This window comes from Lethenteron reissneri, unplaced genomic scaffold (genome assembly GCF_015708825.2).
Source record: "Lethenteron reissneri isolate LAM-NWPU_2019-01 unplaced genomic scaffold, ASM1570882v1 scaffold_1864, whole genome shotgun sequence".
In the NCBI taxonomy this organism is placed as follows: domain Eukaryota; kingdom Metazoa; phylum Chordata; class Hyperoartia; order Petromyzontiformes; family Petromyzontidae; genus Lethenteron; species Lethenteron reissneri.
This window is the reverse complement of record NW_026891624.1, coordinates 561,642-584,123: the sequence shown is the minus strand read 5'-3', so window position 1 is coordinate 584,123 and position 22,482 is coordinate 561,642. Positions and strand designations below refer to the sequence as shown.

The 22,482-nt window shown below is 50.2% G+C and overlaps 1 protein-coding gene across 1 annotated transcript in view; it reads left to right on the top strand.

The window, feature by feature from the left end:
- Nucleotides 1-13,621: 13,621 nt before the first annotated feature.
- The window catches only part of LOC133339418 (uncharacterized), a 46,311-nt gene continuing 37,450 nt past the window's right edge, over nucleotides 13,622-22,482 (top strand). The window contains exon 1 of the mRNA XM_061547566.1: nucleotides 13,622-13,729. The gene's annotated coding sequence lies outside the window, so the exon portion shown is untranslated. The remainder of the gene's footprint in view (nucleotides 13,730-22,482) is intronic.

The following is a 22,482-nucleotide window of genomic DNA, read 5'->3' as shown; positions in this document are numbered from 1 at the left end:
TTCAACATCCTTCCCACTAGGCGGTCTATAGCAACACACTACCAATATGTGTTGATTATTAGGGAGAGTTATTCTGAGAGCCAGACCTTCAAAGCAACATTTTTTAAACAAGGAGTGAGCTGGTGAACATGCAATAGTATTACGAACATAGATGGCAATTCCACCTCCTTTAGATCCTCGGTCAAGCCGAAAAAGATTGTAGTTGTCAATCGTAATCTGCAAGTCATTGACGGCAGGAGTGAGAAATGTTTCTGTTAGGCAAAATATGTCCGGGTCAAGATTTGCTACTTCTAGTTTTAGTTGACTTAATTTAATCAAAAGCCCTCTGATGTTGACATGTAGAACACCAACACCTTTTCTGCCAGAAAAATCTACAGAATTATATGAGTTCTTTACATTTGGTCCAGGATGAAGCTCAATACCACCCAGAAATAAGAAAAGTAGAATTAATAGTTTGCACAGGTATTTTCTGTGAAAGGATGAAGAGCGACGAACCTTGGACGAATAGCAGCAGCTCACAGATGGTGTTATTTTTAAGAGCAGAATGAAGTTTGGAAGGAGTGCTGGTGAAGTAATGGGACAAAGATAGGGTTTAAAAGGATATAATGATGGAGTGTAGAAGTGTCTATAAGTTGTTTCATTAGCAGGTGTAGTTGCAAATTTAGCAATAAGTATTGACGCGAAGTAACGCGGGTAGCCATTTGTAGAGTTGAGTGTGGCACTAGATATGGCCGGGAGGGACAGTAGTAAGATACACAGCAGGTGAATTGACATCTTTAAAACACTAAATTTAAACACACACACAGCTCACTCACACGCAGCTCACCCTCACCCACTCTCACGCACAGCCCACACCCATGCAGCACAACGCACACGTGGCCGCACACGCCGCCGCCATCTTGCTGCTGTTGTTGTTGCAGCTGCTGTTGTTGTTGCAGCTGCTGTTGCTGCAGCTGCTGCTGCTGTTGTTGTTGCAGCTGCTGCTGTTGCTGCTGCAGCTGCTGCTGTTGTTGCTGCAGCTGCTGTTGTTGCTGCAGCTGCTGCTGTTGCTGCAGCTGCTGCTGTTGTTGCTGCAGCTGCTGCTGTTGTTGCTGCAGGTGCTGTTGTTGCTGCAGCTGCTGCTGTTGTTGCTACAGCTGCTGCTGTTGTCACAATACAACGTGTGGTCTCTATTCTTTTGACTATACACTCCACTTAACTCGTGTAGACTCTATGCCTCTGGCTACACACAATGCACTTGACTCGTGTAGACCCTATGCCTCTGGCTACACACCTGCATTCGACTCGTGTAGACCCTATGCCTATGGCTACACACAATGCATTCGCCTCTGGGTTACACAGAGTCCCGGTCCCGTTAGGACAGCGGGACTAGGTACCGCAGGGCCCCATCTCTTCATCCCCGTCTTCATTCCTCGCTGGTTACATACTGCCTTTACGCCTGTGTGCATCCCATTTTATAGCCCCTGCTCACGGGAGACGGAGCTGATGCGGACGTCGACGTGAGCATCGCTCCTTAGTTAACCAATGACGACGCGCTATCTCTACGATCCGTTTTCCCCAGCGCGTGTTAACACTACTCAACCAATCACACCGCGCTGCCACCCGATCACTCCCTCTCAGCGCGTCACCGGCACACAGCCAATCAGCACCACGTAACCCACGACCCCGCGCTGACCCCTGATCCTCCACCGTCAGCGCGCGTCACCACATACACAGCCAATCACTACGCGCTGGCACACGATCCCTTCCCCAGCGCGTATCACCACTACATCACCCCCTCCCACATAGCTCGCAGCCGGCCCGGCTGCTAACCAACAACACAACCCAACGTCAACGCAATAAAAAAAAACCCCACCCCCCAGTGTGCCCCGTAACGCAACAACAACAACATAACAGCAACACTTAAATAAGAAGCAATGTACAGCCCGACGAACAACACAATAAAAGCGAACTCCAGAAAACGAACACGCCAAGTGTCCCTGTGACTAAACGCAGTGACGAGGCGCTCCGGCTGCCTCGACTCCTCACGTGGTAGGTCATAAAAAGTAGCGCGACCTAGCGCGAGTCCGTCTGGCCGGTCCGTCGTATGGGACGGGACGCTGACGACCGTCCGGTGGCTCCGGCAGCTCTAGACGGCGCGGATCGGGCCTGGAAGGACCGGCCCCGCCGCGCAGATCCGGCCGCCGGTGGTCGGCAGCTGTCCGTTCCGAGACACCTGGGAGCGGATCAGGCGGAGACATGTGAGGATCAGGCAAAGACATTTCCCCCTTAGGGTCGTCGGTCACGTCACATGCTCGGCCCTCACGACACAAGGGGAGGCCATATGGAGGCGAGAACGGTTTCAGTCGGGAGGGGTGGACGTACCAACGGCGCTTTCCCCATTTTATCTGAACGCACTGGGGGCGTGCAACCCGCACGACCTCCACGGGTCCCCGCCATGGCTTCAACAATTTAGGCGACGTAGCCAAAGGTGCCTGAGGGCAATGCAGCCAGGCCCTGTCACCTGGTTCCCAGTTGTGCACGGACACCTTCCGTGCACGCAACCACTCGTTTGCAATTTGGCGAGCCCGCGAATTAAGCCGTGCGGCCTCCCTTGCCTCCGTCAGCTTATGAATATTAAATTTAATATGCTCTGCCAATTTCGAATTAGTTCGTGGTGCGGGCAGGCCCAGCTGCGTTTCCATGGGCGGGTCGGCTTCCCGACCGTACATCAGATAGAACGGGGAAAATCCCGTAGCTGCATGGGGGGCCATTCTATACGCGGCGAGGACCCCAGGGACCTGCAGGTCCCAATCAACATGTGCCTCACACACCTGCTGGCACAGCATAGAAGTCAATGTCCTGTGGAGTCTCTCCACCATCCCGTCCGTCTGCGGGTGGTACGGGGAGGTACGCACCTTCTTAGTACCCAACAGGTCGCACACCTCTTGCAGCAATTTACTTGAAAAAATGTTCCCTTGGTCGGTCAGTAAGCGTTCGGGAGCCCCCTTGTCCAGGACGTAGCCCTGGACAAAGGCGTCCGTCACAGCCGCCGCCGACTGGTTGGCGAGTGGCCACGCCATAGGCCACCGGGTAAAATATTCGACCCCCACCAACAGGTACTTATTACCCCTAGGCGTGACTGGAAAAGGCCCCAGAATATCGAGCGCAACGAGCTCGTTAGTGCGCGAGACCTGAATAGATTGCAGCGGTGGATTAGCTGCCACGGGCGGTGGTTTCCGTCTGGCGCACTCAACACATCCCTTCAGAATATTCACCACGTCACTCCCCATCCCCGGCCAATAATAGTCACGCTGAAGCAGGGCAAGCGTTTTGTTTACTCCCAAATGCAAGAGGCGTTCGTGTGCGGCCAAGACAACTTTCCCCCTCACAGCAGAAGGCACCACAATCGCGTGCCGCCGGGACAAACTGTCCCATCTCATTAACAGGCCTTGCTTAAGTACGTAGGAGCCAGTCCGTTCCTGGTCCTCTTCGGAACCCCCCGTCCTGCGGCGCAATGCTAGCAGGGAGCTGTCCGCCATTTGGAGACGGCCCCACTCAATCAGCGACAGTGAGAGCAGCGAGTCCTGACCCCCTGGGGTAGCGGGAACATCCCCAATTGGTGTGCCCGCGGTCGCAACCAATGCCCCCACACCTTCCGTGACTGGCGGTTTACAGCGCGCCGATCCCGATAAGCACGCACATTTGTGACAAGGCAACAATCGTGACAGAGCATCGGCATTTGTGTGTCGCAACCCCTTACGGTATGTAGTCGTGAACTGATAGTCCTGGAGGACTTCCAACCACCGTGACAATTGGCCCGAGGGCTGGGCGACCCGCAATGAATACTGGAGCGCCGCGTGGTCCGTCCAGACCGTAAAGTGACGACCATAGAGATATGGTCTGAATTGTTGTACGAAAAAAACAATGGCAAGCAGCTCGCGACGGGTGACGCAGTAGCGCTGCTCTGCCGGCGACAACACCCTGCTACCATAGGCGACCACCCGTTCGACCCCCCCAACGACTTGGGACAGCACCCCCCCAATGCCCGTGTTGCTAGCATCCGTGTCTAGCAAGAAGGGACTCGCAAAGTCAGGATAGCGCAAGGGTGGGGCACCCACCAAGGCGTCCCGGAGGGAGCAGAATGCAGCCTCCTCCTCCGGTCCCCATCGGAACTTCACTCCTTTCGCCGTTAGAGCGTGCAAGGGTTTTGCAATGGTGGCGAAGTGCTCAACGAATCGGCGATAATAAGAAGCAAAACCGATGAAACTGCGCACGTCCGAAACTGACGTGGGCATCGGCGATGAACTGACACAGTCCGTCTTCGCGGGATCGGTAGAAATCCCCGAAGAGTCGACAATGTGACCCAAGTATCTAACGGATTTACGAAGAAGGTGGCATTTGGCCGGTTTAAACTTTAATTTAGCCTGATCGCATTCGCAAGAACACCCCTCTCAATCGCTGGAGGTGTTCCTCAAACGTTTTACTGAAAACAATGACATCGTCAAGGTAAATCAAGCATGTATCCCATTGCAAGCCCGACAAAACCAACTCCATAAGGCGCTGAAACGTCGCAGGAGAGGAGTGAAGTCCCATGGGTAACCGGTTAAACTGAAACAGGCCCCCTGGAGTCCGAAATGCTTTCTTAGGTTTAGACTCTTCGTCGAGTGGCAACTGCCAGAATCCGGATAATAAATCAAGAGTTGAAAAGTATCGCGCACCGGACAATGCATCGAGGGACTCGTCCATCCTGGGGAGCGGATACGCGTCGGCCACAGAGATCTTATTCAGGCGGCGGAAATCTACGCAAAATCGCAAGGACCCGTCCTGCTTTTTAACGAGCACAATAGGTGCTCCCCAAGGACTGGAAGAAGGCGAAATAATGTCGGCTTCTAGCATATCGTTAACGGCCGACTGAACATGTTCCTTCTCAGCAGGACTCAGTCGGAAGGGATTTAGCCTGACCGGTGCCGCATCGCCCGTTTCAATGTGGTGGCGTAACAGGTCCGTGCACCCAATGTCATACTTATGTTTACTGAACACATCCGAAAATTCTATCAGCAACCCACGCAGCGCACCCAACTGTACCGCTGACAAATCGTCAGAGTCCGCGCACAGCGAATCGACCCATTCGAGGTCCTCCTTCGGTTTAACGTTTTGCGTGGGGCTCGGATCAGCCTGCGCAACCAGCCGCTCTTCCGCAGGGACCCGTGCCGCGTGAGCTAGCACGGTGCCCTGCTGAATGACGGCCGGCCGCGACCCAGCGTTTAAAACCATCACAAACGGATCCCTGTCAGCCCCAACCAAAGTGTGAGCCACCGACAAATCGAGACCTCCAACAGCCCTATTAGAAGGACCCAAAAGCATGCCTTGATCCGAGGTCTCCCTCACCCATGGTTTCCGCAACCGGAGGGGAATTAACATTTGTGAACCCGGGGGCAGGTGCACGGTCTGTGTTGCTAACGCTTGTATCGTAGCGCACGCCGTCCGAATTTCAGTAGGGTTCGTCAAAAATGAAATACGGCGACCCGATGGTAGTTCAATGCAACGCTGATGAATGAGAATTTTGATGGGCATTTTTGCCAAAAAATCAGTGCCCAATAGACAAGGAACCGCCAGGGAGGACGAAACGAAAACGGGTCCCGACAATTTGATATCTCCAATGCAAATGGACGCCCTAATCTGACCGATAATGCCCAACGATCCCCCATTAGCGGCGTAAAATGGCACATCCACTGGAAGCAGCGGACGACATTGTACAGGGAGAATGTTGTAAATGAGGTCCGATATAATAGTCGCCGATGCCCCGTGTCCACTAACACCCTGACCTCGACCCCATCAATAGATCCCGTAACGACGGATGAACCCGCTGAGGCAGTCACTATTCTGTGCCCCAACTCCGACCATTTAATGTCTCCCCGGTCCCGGCCGAACCCCCCTCGCCGAACCGAATCCCCGAACCCTAACCGGCTCTCCTCCGCCGCAACGCGACGGCCCATGCGTGTCGAGTATGCGGGCCGAGCATGTGAGGTGCCGTGACTTGCCGGGGTTTGTAGGGATGACTTGGGGCCTTGTTCGTCGTCCAGCCGAGGTCCCATGGCGCGCTGACGTGGGGCGCGGCAACTGGACGCCACGTGGCCCCGGAGGCCGCAGTTATAACACGTGATGAGGGTCGTCGGAGATCTCGGTTGCTCCAGCTTGCGGGCCGATCGCAGAGGCGAACGACCCCCCGACCTCCAGTCCCCCGGTCGTCCCGCGGTGAACGCCTCCTCTCGTGGGCTGGCGACTTGGGGTTCGGTGACTACCGGGCCCGGAGCTGAGGCCACGGCAGCGTTGCAGACGACCCCCTGTTTACGTTGAAGGACCTCGTGCGCTTGTATACTTGTAGCGACCCGCAAGGAAGAAATATCGATCTCGTCGGCCGTGTTGATGGGGACCCCCAGGTCCTGCGCCAACTTGAGCAGTTGCTCCAAAACCATCGCATCTTTGCCCTCCTCGTCCATACGAGGGAACGCGGCGTCGGCGAGAGCCAGCAACGCCGTGCGATAGGCGAGCACGGTCTCCGTGTCCGCCTTCCGCCTTGCATAAAAATGATGGCGACACGCCGAGGGAGGACCGTAGACCTTGGCCATGAGAGCCAGCGCATTTTTGAGCGTGGAGCGGTCCGACCTGTGTGCGGACGTGAAGGCCGCGAGCGCGTTGTCGTCCAGCATGGCAGGCAGTGCCCGCAGCGCCGTAGCGTCGGACCAGGCGGACATCTCCTGATGCGCCAAAAACCTGCGCTGAAATTGGCCCCAGTCCCCGCCTTCCGCCTTGAAGGCTGACAATGTGGGAAGGCGCTGTTGAAAGATGAAGTCGTCCTCCGCCTCGTGGTTCCTCTCCGCCGCCCCGTCGGTGTGTAAGATGGCGGCCCCAGTGGCGGGTGTCTGATGGCGGTCCGCAGCGCGCGTTGGTGACGTAAGCGGGCGCGCTTGGAGAACCGCTGCCACGTGGTGGTGTCCGTTCCCGCCAAAAGTCGGCGCAGATGAAATGGCGGGAATCGCCAAGTCATTTTGGCGGGAATCTGCGGGGCGACCCTGTAGAACGTCCGCCGCCGTCCCCGCTCCTCCCGACGAGCTGATCTCCGCCAGGATGGACACGGCGGCGAGCAGCAGCTCCGCCAGACGGGAGTGCGCCTCGCGGAGCACGGCATCGGTCCCCCGTCGCTCGACCGGCGCCGTCGGCGGATCCTGCAGCGTGGGCAATTCTTCGTCCTCACCCCCCGATGCCAGCTGGCCCGAGTCGTCAAGGTTGTCCCCGCGGTCAATCCCGTGGGTCCGACGGGTCTTCCTTGTATCCATGCTTGGAAGACCGTTTCACTTCTGACGCCAGTTGAAGTATTGGAAATGACGGCAGGAACTTCTTGACGGGTAACACACTTTTATTAAATCTTGACGTGTCACAATACAACGTGTGGTCTCTATTCTTTTGACTATACACTCCACTTAACTCGTGTAGACTCTATGCCTCTGGCTACACACAATGCACTTGACTCGTGTAGACCCTATGCCTCTGGCTACACACCTGCATTCGACTCGTGTAGACCCTATGCCTATGGCTACACACCATGCATTCGACTCGTGTAGACCCTATGCCTATGGCTACACACAATGCATTCGCCTCTGGGTTACACAGAGTCCCGGTCCCGTTAGGACAGCGGGACTAGGTACCGCAGGGCCCCATCTCTTCATCCCCGTCTTCATTCCTCGCTGGTTACATACTGCCTTTACGCCTGTGTGCATCCCATTTTATAGCCCCTGCTCACGGGAGACGGAGCTGATGCGGACGTCGACGTGAGCATCGCTCCTTAGTTAACCAATGACGACGCGCTATCTCTACGATCCGTTTTCCCCAGCGCGTGTTAACACTACTCAACCAATCACACCGCGCTGCCACCCGATCACTCCCTCTCAGCGCGTCACCGGCACACAGCCAATCAGCACCACGTAACCCACGACCCCGCGCTGACCCCTGATCCTCCACCGTCAGCGCGCGTCACCACATACACAGCCAATCACTACGCGCTGGCACACGATCCCTTCCCCAGCGCGTATCACCACTAAACATGTATTGGCACAACTACCTGTAGTTAATGTAGCTTTGAACCATCTTAAAACCTCCTGTTTTATTGCCAGAAAGGGTAAAACATATTCTGATTGTTTAATAATTTTTAGACTGGCAAAAACGTCCCAAAATTACCAAATAATCTGGCTCACGCACTTGGGGGCGATTCTTTCCATATACCCTGCCACGGAAAGTAAACTTTGTATGATAGTCAAAACCACTTTTTTGTATCCCTATAGAACAGGAATTTGGGAAAATTCAGTCGAGAACTAATCCTAATAGGACCGATTGTTTTGTAGAGTCATTGGCCACTCGGCTAAAACTATCGAGTTCTTACACTTCAGAACTCGGCTTCATCACAAGTGGCTATTTAGATTCGAACCCAAGATCTGAGCGGTGCAACACTTTGACCTCTGCTCAACCCGACCACCTCGAGTTCAAACAAATTCAACGTGAAGGCTATATTTAGTTGTGCTATCAATGATGACCATGGCGGCAAAATCAACTTCCTAATCTCAAGGTCGTTTTCGGATGTGGGGATTCACTGAGCCCACGGCGTCATCGTGACAGGTAACATGCATAACACGGAAGTGTCAAAGTGCCACGAGGCTATTTTAGGAAACCGGTGGTGTTTTGATGCTAAATATGTATGTTGAACTTCTTTTGCACCGGACATAGCAACTGCGCTAATCGGAGGTGTGGAAGGACAACATTAAACACAAAAATCTTTATTCTTTGGATCTTTCGGTAAAGTCACGTAGGTTCAAAGAAAATGTAAAACTACGTTTCGATCGCAACACTCGCGGCCGTCATCAAAAAAGCCCCTTTTCTGAAAAAGCCCCTTTTCTGATGACGACCGCCTGTGTTGCGATTGAAACGTATTTTTTATTGTTATTTTATTATTTTCTTTGAACCTATCTACATGACTTTACCGAAAGACCCAAAGAATATGAATTCCTGCAGTCACGAAAGCTTTAAGTCAAGAAAAAAATCCGTTTAAAAATTAGTTATCAATCTAGTTTTAAAAGTGAATAGCTTTGGTGGCTTCTTAATGTCGGCAGGAAGAGCATTCCAGACAGACGCAAACGTGCATCCGAAAGCACGCGATGCAGTGACCGTCTTTGTTTTATGGCCAGCAAATAAGTATAACCCGTAAAAACAAAGTTTTTCACTATAAATCCTTTGTGGCGGCTAGAGTCCTCTCGTCCTCTGGTTTGAGATGGCTGCCACCTATGGGTCAGATGATTGTCTGCCAGTATTAAGCAATTGGTAATTAAATATTTAATTTGTTTTCCCTAAACAGTGTAAAATTTTGGGAATTTTTTTTTCACGAAAATTAATTGTCCCACACAACGAGTCTGTGTGGAAAATGTCAGCTCGATTGGATCACGGGAAGTGGGTTAAAAAACGACCGAAAGATTTGCACGGTCGTAAGCAAGCAAGCACGCAAGCAAGCACGCAAGCAAGCAAGCGAACTTAATATAAAGGATTTAAAAACAATAGGTTCCTCTAAAGAGAGAACGACTCAGCGGTGCGAGGAATCGCAAACATCTCGCCACGGTGGCGAGATGTTAACTGCCTCGCTAGGTATGCAGCAGGTCGTAGGTTTGATCCCGACCCTGACGCCTGTATATTTGGAGTTTGCATGTTCTCCCCATGGCCGCGTGGTTATTTTTCTGGGTCCTTCGTTTTTTTCTCTCCACATTAGAATGAACATGCGATTAGAGTATTTGGCTGCAATACATTTTCACGTGATAAGCCACTTCGTTGAGCTATCATTTGTGACAGCCAGGTCGCTTCTGAAAAGAGCTACATAGCTCAGTGTGTCTTACCTGGTAAAATAAAAAAAAATGTTCATAGTTTTATACTTTACTAGCGGTTAGTACCCGGCGTTGCCCGGGCGAAAAAGGCAGACACACATGTAGTTACACACGCAAATCGACTGACACACACACATGGAGTTACACGCACAAATGGACTCATACATACATAGACTGAACAACAACAACCGCCATTCGCCACTAAGTGGCGGTGATGTCACGACAACTTTTGTGCCAGGCTATGTGCACCTTGAGGCCTCGTGAAGTGTCGAACGCCCGCTGGCAGGAGGTCACGGGGCAAACCCAGATAGCACAGGCCGACTGACTGAGACGACTGGCTGATGCACCACCCGTGGCCCCTACTGTGGCAACTTTCTGTGCTTTAGCTACCCGGCGCTCCGCTCGTTGTTGTGAGCGTCACTCCTCCGCCCTCCGTTGTTGTTGGAGGGTGACTGCCTCCAACTGCCCAGTAGCGTCCTTCAGGAGCCTCCTCCACAGAGGCCGATCTTGACACGGCTGGTACCAATCATCCGCAAGTGGACTCAGCTCCAAGTCCTCCTGTACCACATCACTCCATGTCTTCTCCAGCCTGTGCCGCGCCCGTTTAGCCCCCTCGATCCGACCAAACAAAAGCTGTTTAGGCATGCGGTGGCTGGCCATGCGGGCCACATGACTCAGGCAATGCAGCCTTGCCTGCCGGAGGTCACCGATGGGACTTTGTCCACATCTTTCAAGGATTTGTGAGCTCCTCACACAATGCAGCCTGGTTAAACCCAGGATGGATCATAGGCAGGCCATCCTAAATGTTTCTAACCGGCGAAGATGTTCCATTAGGGGGGTCCAAGTTTCGCAAGCGTAGAGAAGGGAGGGAATTACCGTGGCCGAGAAGACCTGAAGCTTCGTACAGAGTGATAGACCAGGTAGCTTCCATACAACGTTACGCAGCCAATAAAAATATACTGCAGCTCGACTGATTTGGAGTGAGACTTTTGCTGTTAAACCGGAGCCGGTCATTAGCACACTGGCAAGGTATGGGAAACTCTCCACTGTCTCCAAAACTGCCCCATCACCAATTGGGAGTTGTGGGGGTGTAGTGTCCGATGGTACAAATTAGCCAGGCAGGTGCTTAGTTTTGGTGGGGCTGATGGTAAGGCCCCACCTGTTGGTGGCAAGCTCCAGGTTCAGCAGCAGCACCTCGAATTCCTCGTCCGAGTGAGCAGCAATTAACAGATCATCGGCATACATAACGTGGTTGAGCAATAGGGAGCCATCCCTTGACCGCACCCGGGCATCGATCAGCCTCCCTTTGTATCTGTAGCAGATGGGAATTCTTCCGGTACAGGCACTGAAGGCTTGATGAACCACGTGGTCCAAATATATGTAAAATAATGTGGAAGCCAGAGGACATCCCTGTTGCACCCCAAGGTGTAAAGGGAATGGCTCTGACTCACGGCCACGTACTTAGACGCGGGGCCGCTCACCATCACGAAGGTCCTTAAAGATGGTGATGAGTGGGTCAGGGACTCGGAAAGGACGAAGAGCAACCCAGAGGCCAGGCCTACTGATGGTATCATAGGCCTTGAGTAGGTCAATAAAGCACACGCATGGACTAAGATGCACACATGGACCTACAGACACGCAAATAAACGGAGTTACACTAACATGGAGGCATGCACACACAGCAACTAACACACACGCACATAGACTCAGACACACACACACATATGGACTCACACACACAAACACATCGACTTACACACACACATATGAACTGACACACACATAGACATCCACTTGAGATACACACACACATGGAGTTACACACAGATATGGACGTACACACATACAGCGACTCACACACATACATAGAGTGACACACACATGGCCGTACACACACATGCAGACTGTCACACATAGACAACCACTTGAGATATACACACATAGAGTTACACACGCATATATCGACGTACACACATACAGCGACTCACACACAGACATACGTGGACTCACACACATTGATGTAAACACACATATGTACTTACTCACACACATATGGACTAAGACACACACACATGGACTTAGACACACATAGATAGACTGACACACACAGCCCTACACACATACAGATGTGACACAGACAGCTACTTGAAATACACAGACATGGATGAACACACACATATGGAGTCACACAAACGCATTGACTTACACACACACATCGAGTGACACACACATGTATAGACTTACATACACATGTAGACTAACACACACACACATATGGACTGACACACACATACACATGGACGTACATGGCCAGATCACAGACTGGCAGACCGTCGCAGCGTCATAAAAGCGCAGCAAAAAAAGGGAAAATTTAAACACCCTGTATATACGCGATCTAACCCAAAAAACCTCTTATGGATGATAATGGTCGAGAAAGCCTACGTGTTCAACTAAACACAATAAGCAGTTTTAAAGAAATTAGGTTTTAATTTAGTATAGTAATGTAGCGTATAGTAGTTTGGTATGCAGTAGTATAGTGTATAGCGTAGTGTGTGTAGTGTCTAGTGTGTATTGTGGTATATAGTTGTATGGAAGTTGACATTATTTTGCACAATAAGTAGCCAATCGTGCTAATCGGAGGTGCGGGCGGAACGACAACAAACTAAACACAACAGTAATACATTTGTTCGTCAATTTATTGGATTTAAAAGTGCATAGCTCCAGTGGCTTCCGAATATCGGAAGGGAAGAGCGTTCCAGACGGCTGCATAAGCGCACATGAAAGCAGAAGCCCAGAATTTATACAAATTGTACTCATATACTTTATTTTTATTCAGCGACTTGCTTAACTTTCCTACACTTTGCACTCCTATAATGTTCACGTACCGTTTGTTGTTACAACGTCCTTACCCGGCCCTACTGGGCATCTGTGAAAATAAGCTTAACGGCTCATCAGATTTCTCCAAGATAAATAAACACTATGATTCTGTTTCAAGTGAGTGCAGCACTTAGCGAGTTTAAATGAACGTGTTTTTTCGTGAACATCTGACCGTATCTGCCCTTCAAACAACAGGTGAGAGCTTCACTCACAACGGAGACAGACTCCTTCCCCCACGACTAACCACAACCCCACTACAAAGATCCCCCGTGTAGCCTATACAGACAGCCGGGGCAAGTGCTTTTTACGAGTAGCAGCGCCTATGTAGCCTCGGCACTGTTGGGTGGCCAGCACCATGTCCAGCCGTCTTTGTCTCTCCCCAGTGGCGATGTTTACTTCACATGGCATCAGGTACTCATTTTAGTCTGAGTCGACCTAGGGGAGTCCCAGGACCGATTTAGATAATCGTCACCGGTGGAAGTTGTCCGTGAGGGCATTTGGGTCGTCAGGTTCGTTGGGCAGCGTGCCAACTACTGCGCCCCCAACTACCCCCCACCCCCCACCACTCTCCCCCACGCCCACCACCACTACCCCCCCCACCACTACCCTCCACCCCCCACTACCCCCACCACTGTCCCCCACTCCCAACCGCTACCCTCCAATCTCACTACCCCCACCATTACCCCCACCACCGCCCTCCAACCACCACTACCCCCCACCACTATCCCCCACCGCTACCCCCCCACCCCACCACTACCCTCCACCCCCCACTATCCCCATCACTGCCCCCACTACCCCCACCACTACCCTTTACCTATCCTTCACCCCCACCACATCCACCACCCACCCCACTCACCTCCACGCGTAACCAGGCGAATGCAAATTCCCGTGAGTGACTACACAATCTGAGAACGGCCGCAGGACCGATATCGTCACTCCGCACGTGTAAGGTAGGGTACACGGGTTCTCTTAATATTCACATTCGCCTGGCTCGACTCGGTCTTAAACAAGTAGTACCTTGTGTGGCGTGCAGACATCGGCATTGTGGGGAGACAAAGGCGGCCGGGCGTGGTGTTTAGAGTGTTTGCGTAAAGGGCGCCGCGGTGGTGAGATGTTAACTGCCTCGCCTGGTATACAGGAGGGCGTGGGTTCGATCCCAACCTTGCCGCCTGCTGCTGTATATTTGGAGTTTGCGTTGCCTCTCCTGACTGTGCTTTCGTGGATTTTTTCTATCCGGGTTCTCCGGTTTTCCCCTCCACGTTTAGAATCGACGTCGCTCATTGAGATGATTTGGCTGCTGCTATAAATACCCACAGGATGATAGCATTCGATGAGCTCTCATTTGTGGCCAGGTCGCTTCTGAAAAAGAGCTACAGAGCTCAGTGGGACATTAACTGGTAAAATAAAAGGTTGTAGTTCAGTGTGGTGGGGAGCGGTCGTGCGCTGTGCTACGAACCAAGTTCGATCCCCGCTCACGGGACAACACCAGTGGTGTACATTTGAACCATTCCTGGGACTCCCCTACGTCGATTCCGCCCGAAATAAGTACCAGGCGTGGTGTCGTGGCCACCTACGCCGTCTTGTTCCGTGTCGGCCATTATAGCTCTTCTCTCGTACGGCTGCTGATGTGGATCCGGAACAGCAGCTACAATTTCACATTCAGGTGGTCAAGCCAGATATATAACAACCGCGTCAGGAGCAGCAGCGGAGTTGTGTATCATCATCATCGCTGCGATGTCTTCTTCGTATTTATGGATCACATTCGCACACTACTGCTGGAGAGTTTATTTTTTTCCATATGTGCATCAGTTAAACGGAAGTAAATCCGCATCTGCTGCCATGGTTTGTGCAGTGGATGGGGTTTAGGGTGGACCGTGAGCTTCGTGGAAGATTAACCCAAGGGATCGTCTGCGTTGGGTCTTTCCCAACAAGGCGGTGCTTGTTTGAGTTATTTAGAACTCCATTCAGCTCTCCAAGCTTAATCGGGGATTGAATTCGCATTGTTTAAGGTTAAGCGCATGCCCTTCATATGTGCTGCTCAATAACAGCACTTGTCTCAACAGTCGATTTAAGGCTAGAGGAGGATCTTTGTCTTGTGCACTGTGAAGATAATAATTTAAAATGAGTGTTCGCCTCCACCACTGCCCATTACGACCCATAGTGGTGAATGGGTAATCTGCACCTGTGTGTGGTTTGCATGGTGCATTGTCTGCACGTGGGGTAGCGTAACACGGGCTGCGCGTGATTCAAATCGTAGGAATCAGACTCTTTATTTTTTACTGGAGGAGAAATCGGATTTGCAATGAAGCTCTTTTTTCACAGATGTCCAGTAGGGACACGGGGTCAGAGCGTTACAACAACAAACACAAATACACACAAACACGATAGGAGTGCAAAGTATAGGACAGGTAAACGAGTCACTTAAAATATTCAAATGAACCGACGTAATTTTGTATATTACCAGGTAAATAAAAGTATGAATTTCGATTTAAAGCTTTCGTGACTGCAGGGATTCATCTTCTTGGTTCTTTCGGTAAAGTCACGTAGAAGGGAAGTAATAAAATAATAAAAATAAAACATAATAAAACAATTCTCACGACGTTTCGGCCACAACGCAAGCAGCCGTCCTCAGGTGAAAACCAGGTCCGTCGAGGCGACAGAGTCTGAATGAAACAGCACACGAGCTTGGAGCATATATATAAGCTGGGCGCATTGACAAAGGAATTTGCATATCAAAAGGAATTTAGCATATTTATGGGAAATGCAGGAATGTGATTAGTACTGCATATGCATGTGCATTATGCAGGATTAACAGCATCAAAGGGAGCTGCAGTTACTGCTGCTGCAGTAGTTGCTGCTGCTGCTGCAGTTTCTGCTGCTGGATGAGGGCCTCGTCCACCCCCCCCCCCAGCGTGATGGAAGCCGTGAGGTCTGTTGAACCGGTCTCCACCCAGCGCCACGAATGGTTGCGAATCAGCCTAATTGGGGAGCGGTAGCGCAGCGGTGAGCGCTACGCCACCTCTACCAACCTGGCGAAACGAGGTGGATTCCCGCTCACGGCTACCAACATCAGTAACGATTATCTGAACCAGTCCTGGGCCTCCCCTCAGCCTCAAATGAGCACCTGGTGCGGTGCGTTAACATCGCCACTGGGAAGACAAAGGCGGCCGGGCGTGGTTTTGCTGGCCACCCACCCCCTCGTGTGCCGTGAAGGCCTTCATATGTGTTCGCTAACAGCACTTACCCCAATAGTCCGTTAAGGCTACACGGGGGATCTTTGTTTGCTTTTTTGACGCGAATAATCCTGTCTACCTAGTTTGCAGGCCAATTCACCGCAGGCATTCCGTGGTGCAATAACAACAACCCAGAATCAAACACTGTCAGCCCATTATAAATGTTTGTGTTAGGGTTAGATCGCGTATATATAAATGCGTCGTTAAACCCGCCACCACCCCGACACAGCCAACGAGTAAAGTTTGTCACGTAAACAAAACGTGGCCGATTCGTTTCTCACACCGCCGTGTTGGGGAGAGGCTGTAGTCTGATGAGGCTGCTTGTTGTGATAAATTACCGGCGAAACGTCGCTGGACTCGAATGTTAAATGTCGTAGTGGGTTTACTCTCCAACACGCAGGCGAACGCGTGCTGAACTAGTCACTCATCTTAAAGCTTTCGTGACTGCAGCCATTCATATTCTTTGGGTCTTTCGGCAAAGTCACGTAGGTTGACGATTGCTTTTGTGTTGCGATTGAAACGTCGTAGTTATTTTTGTAAAAAAAAAATGTTCTACGTGACTTTACCGAAAGACCCAAAGAATAGTCGCTCATCGGCCCATTGTTTTGTTGACGTGACTACCTTACTAATTGGCTGTGTCGGGTTGTGGTGGCGGGTTTAACGACGCATTTATATCTACGTGATCTAAAACCTCTGTAATTACGGGCAAAGCCTCCTTCTACTACTGCGTGTTAAAGAGAAAGACCCCCGTCAATATGACACCGAACGTGGACAAGAAGAGATATTTGACGCTCGAAAAAGAAATGGAAACGATGGCGTCCGTGTTCGCGATAAGATCACAGTGCGGGGGTAATATATTTGGTTATAATATATTTATATCCAGGTAAATGTGTCTCGCTGGGGCGGCGGGGAAGAGGTGGCAACATGGCTAGTGCACTGCGCTACGAAGCACGGCGACCAGAGATTCGATTCCCGCTCACAAACCAATAACAATCGTGAAATATTCGAACCGGTCCCTTGGCCTCCCCGCGGTTGACTTGTCCTTAACCGAGAATCTAGTTTGCGGCGTATAAAAAAAAAGAATCACCACTGGGAAGATAAAGGCAGCCGGGCGACTCGCTGACAGCGGCTGTATTTTGTGTGCGTGTATTCAATCTTTGCATCGTCGACTTTATGTATGTGTCTATATACATGTGTACAACACGTTAGATTCGAGAACGATGGGTCGATTCTTGGACCAAATCTTGTTATTTGAAAACAGTAGATCTCCATTGGGTGATGTATCTACGTGCAGTATTTAAATGTTTTCAATTGTGTGTAGTGTATAATGTAGTGCATAAAATATTTAAGACTGAAATCAAGCGTACAGTATCTATGTTTTTTTAATCGCGCTCCACGGTGCCGATCGCCGGGACTGGGTTAACGACCTTTGGAGCGGTGTTTGCCGATTTCCCCGGATTGCCCGGGACCAGCCGGAACATGTTGGTAGCAGTCAGATAATCAATGATCAACTGGAAGGGGCCGTCCATAAATGACGTCACGCGATTTTTGACAATTTTTGACCCCTCCCCCCCATCGTCACACGGCGTCACAAAACGTCAGACCCTCCTCAAATATGAATGTCACAAAGCTCTGCCCTCCCCTCAAAAATAAATAATACTTCAAATCGCTTTAAACTATTATCATTGGAGTGCATATTTAATATGGCGCTGCACTCTGACGTTGTAGGATAACACATTTATTAAAAAGTACTAGCGGTAAGTACCCGGCGTTGCCCGGGCGAAGAAGGCAGACACATGTAGTGACACACACAAATGGACTCACACACACACACAAAGTTACACACACAAATGCACTCACACATACATACATTGACGAAACAACAACAACCACTTGTGCCAGGCTATGTGCACCTTGAGGCCACGTGAAGAGTCGAACGCTCACTGGCAGGTCACGGGGCAGACCCAGATGGCACAGGTCGACTGACTGAGATGACTGGATGATGCACCACCTGTGCCCCCTACTGTGGCAACTTGCTGTGCTTTAGGCACCCGGCGCTCCGCTCATTGTTGTGAGCGTCGCTCCTCCACCCTCCGTTATTATTGGAGGGCGACTGCCTCCAACTGCCCTGTAGCGTCCTTCAGGAGCCTCCTCCACAGAGGCCGATCTTGACACGGCTGGTACTAGTCATCGGCAAGTCGACTCAGCTCCACGTCCTCCTGTACCACATCACTCCATGTCTTCTCTAGCCCGTGCCGCGCCCATTTAGCCCCCTCGATCCGGCCGAACAAAAGCTGTTTAGGCATACGGTGGCTGGCCATGCGGGCTACACGACTCAGGCAACGCAGCCTTGCCTGCCGGAGGAGGTCACCGATGGGACTTTGTCCACATCTTTCAAGGATTTGTGAGCTCCTCACACAATGCAGCCTGGTTAAACCCAGGATGGATCGTAGGCAGGCCATCCTAAATGTTTCTAAATGGCGAAAATGTTCCATTAGGGGGGTCCAAGTTGAGCAAGCGTAGAGAAAGGAGGGAATGACTGTGGCCGAGAAGACCTGAAGCTTCGTGCGGAGTGATAGACCAGGTAGCTTTCACACAGTGTTACGCAACCAATGATAAGATAATGTGGCTGGACTGATTCGGAGTGAGACCTCTGCTGTTAAATTGGAGCCGGTCATAAGCACACTGCCCAGGTATGGGAAACTCTCTACTCTCTCCACAACTGCCCCATCACCAATTGGGAGTTGTGGGGGTGGAGTGTCCGATGGTACAAAATACCCAGGCAGGTGCTTAGTTTTGGAGAGGCTGATCGTAAGGCCCCACCTCTTGGTGGCAATTTCCAGGTTCAGCAGCAGCAGCACCTTGAACTCCTCCTCCGAGTGAGCAGCAGTTAGCAGATCATTGGCATACATAACGTGGTTGAGCAATAGGGAGCCATCCCTTGACTGCACCCGGGCATCGATCAGCCTCTCATTGTATCTGTAGCAGATGGTAATTCCTCCGAAGTACGTGGTAAAACTATATGTAAAATAATGTGGGAGCCAGACATCCCTGTTGCACCCGACGGTGTAAAGGGAATGTCTCTGACTCACGGCCACGTAGTTTGATACGGGGCCGCTCACCATCATGAAGGTCCTTAAGGATCGTGAGCAGAGGGTCAGGGACTCCGAAAGCACGAAGAACAACCCAGAGGCCAGGCCTACTGATGGTATCATAGGCCTTGACCAGGTCAATAAAGCACACACATGGACTAAGACGCACACACGGACCAACAGACATGCAAAGAAATGGACTTACACTAACTAACATGGAGCCACGCACACACAGCGACTAACACACATGCACATGGACTGACACACACATACACTTGAGATATACACACACATGGTGTCACACACACATATCGACGTACACACATACAGCAACTCTCTCACACACACATAGACTCACAAACACATACATAGACTGACACACATTGGCGTACACACACATACACATATGGACTCTCATACACAGACATATACTTTAGATAAAGACGCATGGAGTAACACACATATCAAGTCACACACATCGAATGACACACACACACATGTATGGACTTATACACACATGTAGACTAACACACACACATGGACTGACACATACATACACATGGACGTACACACACACTGACTGACACACATAGACACACAAACGCACATTGACTTACACACTGACATGGAGCCATGCACACACATCGACTAACACGCACACACATATGGACTGAAACACACACATCGACGTGCACAGCAATCCCCGATGATGGCACAGCTATCAGCATCGAACTACTACGTATCAGTAAATTGCAGGACGTGAGCAATCGAAACAATAGAAATGCATAGTAGAAATTATCTGAAATAAGTGAATATTAAATAGCAGCAGTAAGCACAGGTACGTTGAGAAGCAGGCTATAGTATAGATTATAGACTGGCAGTACGCCGACTCAATGACATAAGCATGGCTACAGTGGCGACAAAAAGCTGACAATACAGGCTGCAGCTGAAAAAGCAGGATACAGTCGACATGAAAGGCTGGCAGTACGCTTAGTGAGGTAAAGAAGCAGGCAACAGATTATAGACTAGCATTCACTCATAATGGGTAAAAGCAAAATTAACAGTGTACATAATAGAGTGGCAGTGCACTGACGTTAAGGAATCAGCAGTCGTCAGCACAGAATGGCAGTACACCGTCGCAGCGTCGTAAAAAGGCACACAATAAGGGAAATATTTAGCAACCTAAGAATGAAGATGTAGTTTTCTGCACACAAACATTATGATTGTAATATTAGGCAACGTATTAGTTTGATTATAGTAAACAATGAAGCAGAGTTGTTCTCGCACACAAACATAATGTTTGTAATATTTATAAACTTATTTGTTTAATAATAGTAAACAATAAACCTGAGTTATTAGCGAAAGATTCAATAAAATTGTACTTTATATTGACGTGGTGACGCCTCGTCCCTTGCAGAGCCTGCGGCCTCGCCTAGATTGGCAAGCCGGAGAAGGTGAGACATTGCCAGGCTGCGGGCTGGGCCGCTACCCCGCCCCCCACCATCCCCCTGCCCGAGCTATAATAATACTATGTAAGCGCTTTAATAATATTAATATCTAAGGACTTAATAGCAGTAACTGCACGCATCGTGTTGGCTATGGGGCAGGCGAAGAGGACATGAGACTGTGAAGAAAAATCCGCAGCGTGATGTGTATATTTATTTCATGTTAAACGCCTAAAATAAAATGTCTCCCGTGAGCTCGACCGAACGCGCATCACTTGGCAGGGTCCGCCCCCCCCCAGGCAATTGTCGTGATTTGGTACGGTCGATGTTGTGCAATAAGTAAATAATTAAAATAGAATGCCACAAAATCGTTAATTAAACGACTTTAAAGTTTACGGACGTGAAAACGGAATAGCCTATTCCCACCGCGGGGCTTAGGGCGTGCCGGCTGACAACTTTTTTTAGATTTAAAACCCACCGTCTGAGAGCCAAATCTCCCGCAAGCGCGCGTGCGCGGAGACTTTATATATAAGACTAGCGGAAGTACCCGGCTTTGCCCGGGTGAAAAATATCTTTCTTAAAAACCTTACATATATATACACAGATACTAAGGTATTGTCAAAGCCCGGTGGGCTGTTTGTACATTTTTCCACCAACAAATATATAAGAGGCTTTCACAAGTCCAAAAAGTTGTAGAAAGTGTGGGGTAAATAGTTGATGTTAAAATGTTTCCGAAAATTGTGGTCTCCCCCCCCTCAAAAATATCTTTACCCCTCGTAGGTATATATACTAACAACACCTTACATACAACAGAGGAAGTGGTATCTATTGACTCTGTAGTAGTATCTACTGACTGTACTGTAGTATCTACTGAGCCATGTGTAGCTACTGACTGTGTAGTAGTATTTAGTGACTGTAATAACTACTGACCATAGTAGTATTTACTGGGCCTACAGTAGTATCTACCGACTATATACTCGTAACGACTAACTGTATAGTATCTGCTGACTCTATAGTGTATCCACTGACTATAGTAGTAACTACAAAATCTATAGCAGTATCTACTCACTCTATAATAGTATCTACTGACTCTAGTAGCTACTCACCGTAGCAGTATGTACTGACTGTATAGTAGTATATACTGACTGTAGCAGTATTGACTGACTGTAGTGGTATATACTGACTGTTTTAGTATTTACTATAGCGGTATCTACCAACTCGATAGCAGTATCTACTATCACTACAGCAGTGTATACCGACTGAGGTCGTACCTGCTGTCACTACAGCAGTGCATACTGCTGTGTTGGTACCTGTTATGATGACAACAGTGCATATTGTGGTGGAACCTGCTATGATTACAGCAGTGCATACTGCTGTGGTGGTATCTGCTATGATGAGAGGAGTACATATTGTAGTGGTGGTACCTGGTATGATAACAGCAGTGCATATTGACTGTACTCATCATTCACCCTCACCATTCACCACTCACAACTCACCCTTACCACTCATCCTCACCACTCACCACTCCCACTCACTATTCACCATTCACCCTCACAACTCACCACTCACCAACCTTTCTCACCAATCTCCATCACCACCCTCCATCACCACTCACCCTCACCACTAACCCTCACCACTAACCCTCACCACTCTCCCTCACCACTCTCCCTCACCACTCACCACTCACTCTCACCATTCAGCCTCACCATTCAGCCTCACCACTCACCCTCACCACTCACCGTCACAACCACCACTCACCCTCACCACACAACCTCACCCTCACTACTCACCATTCATCCTCACCAATCACCACTGACCAATCACCACTCACCACTCTCCACTAACCCTCACCACTCAACCTCACCACTCACCCTCAAAACTAACCACTCTCTCACCACTCACCCTCACCACTCAGCACTCACCCTCACCACTC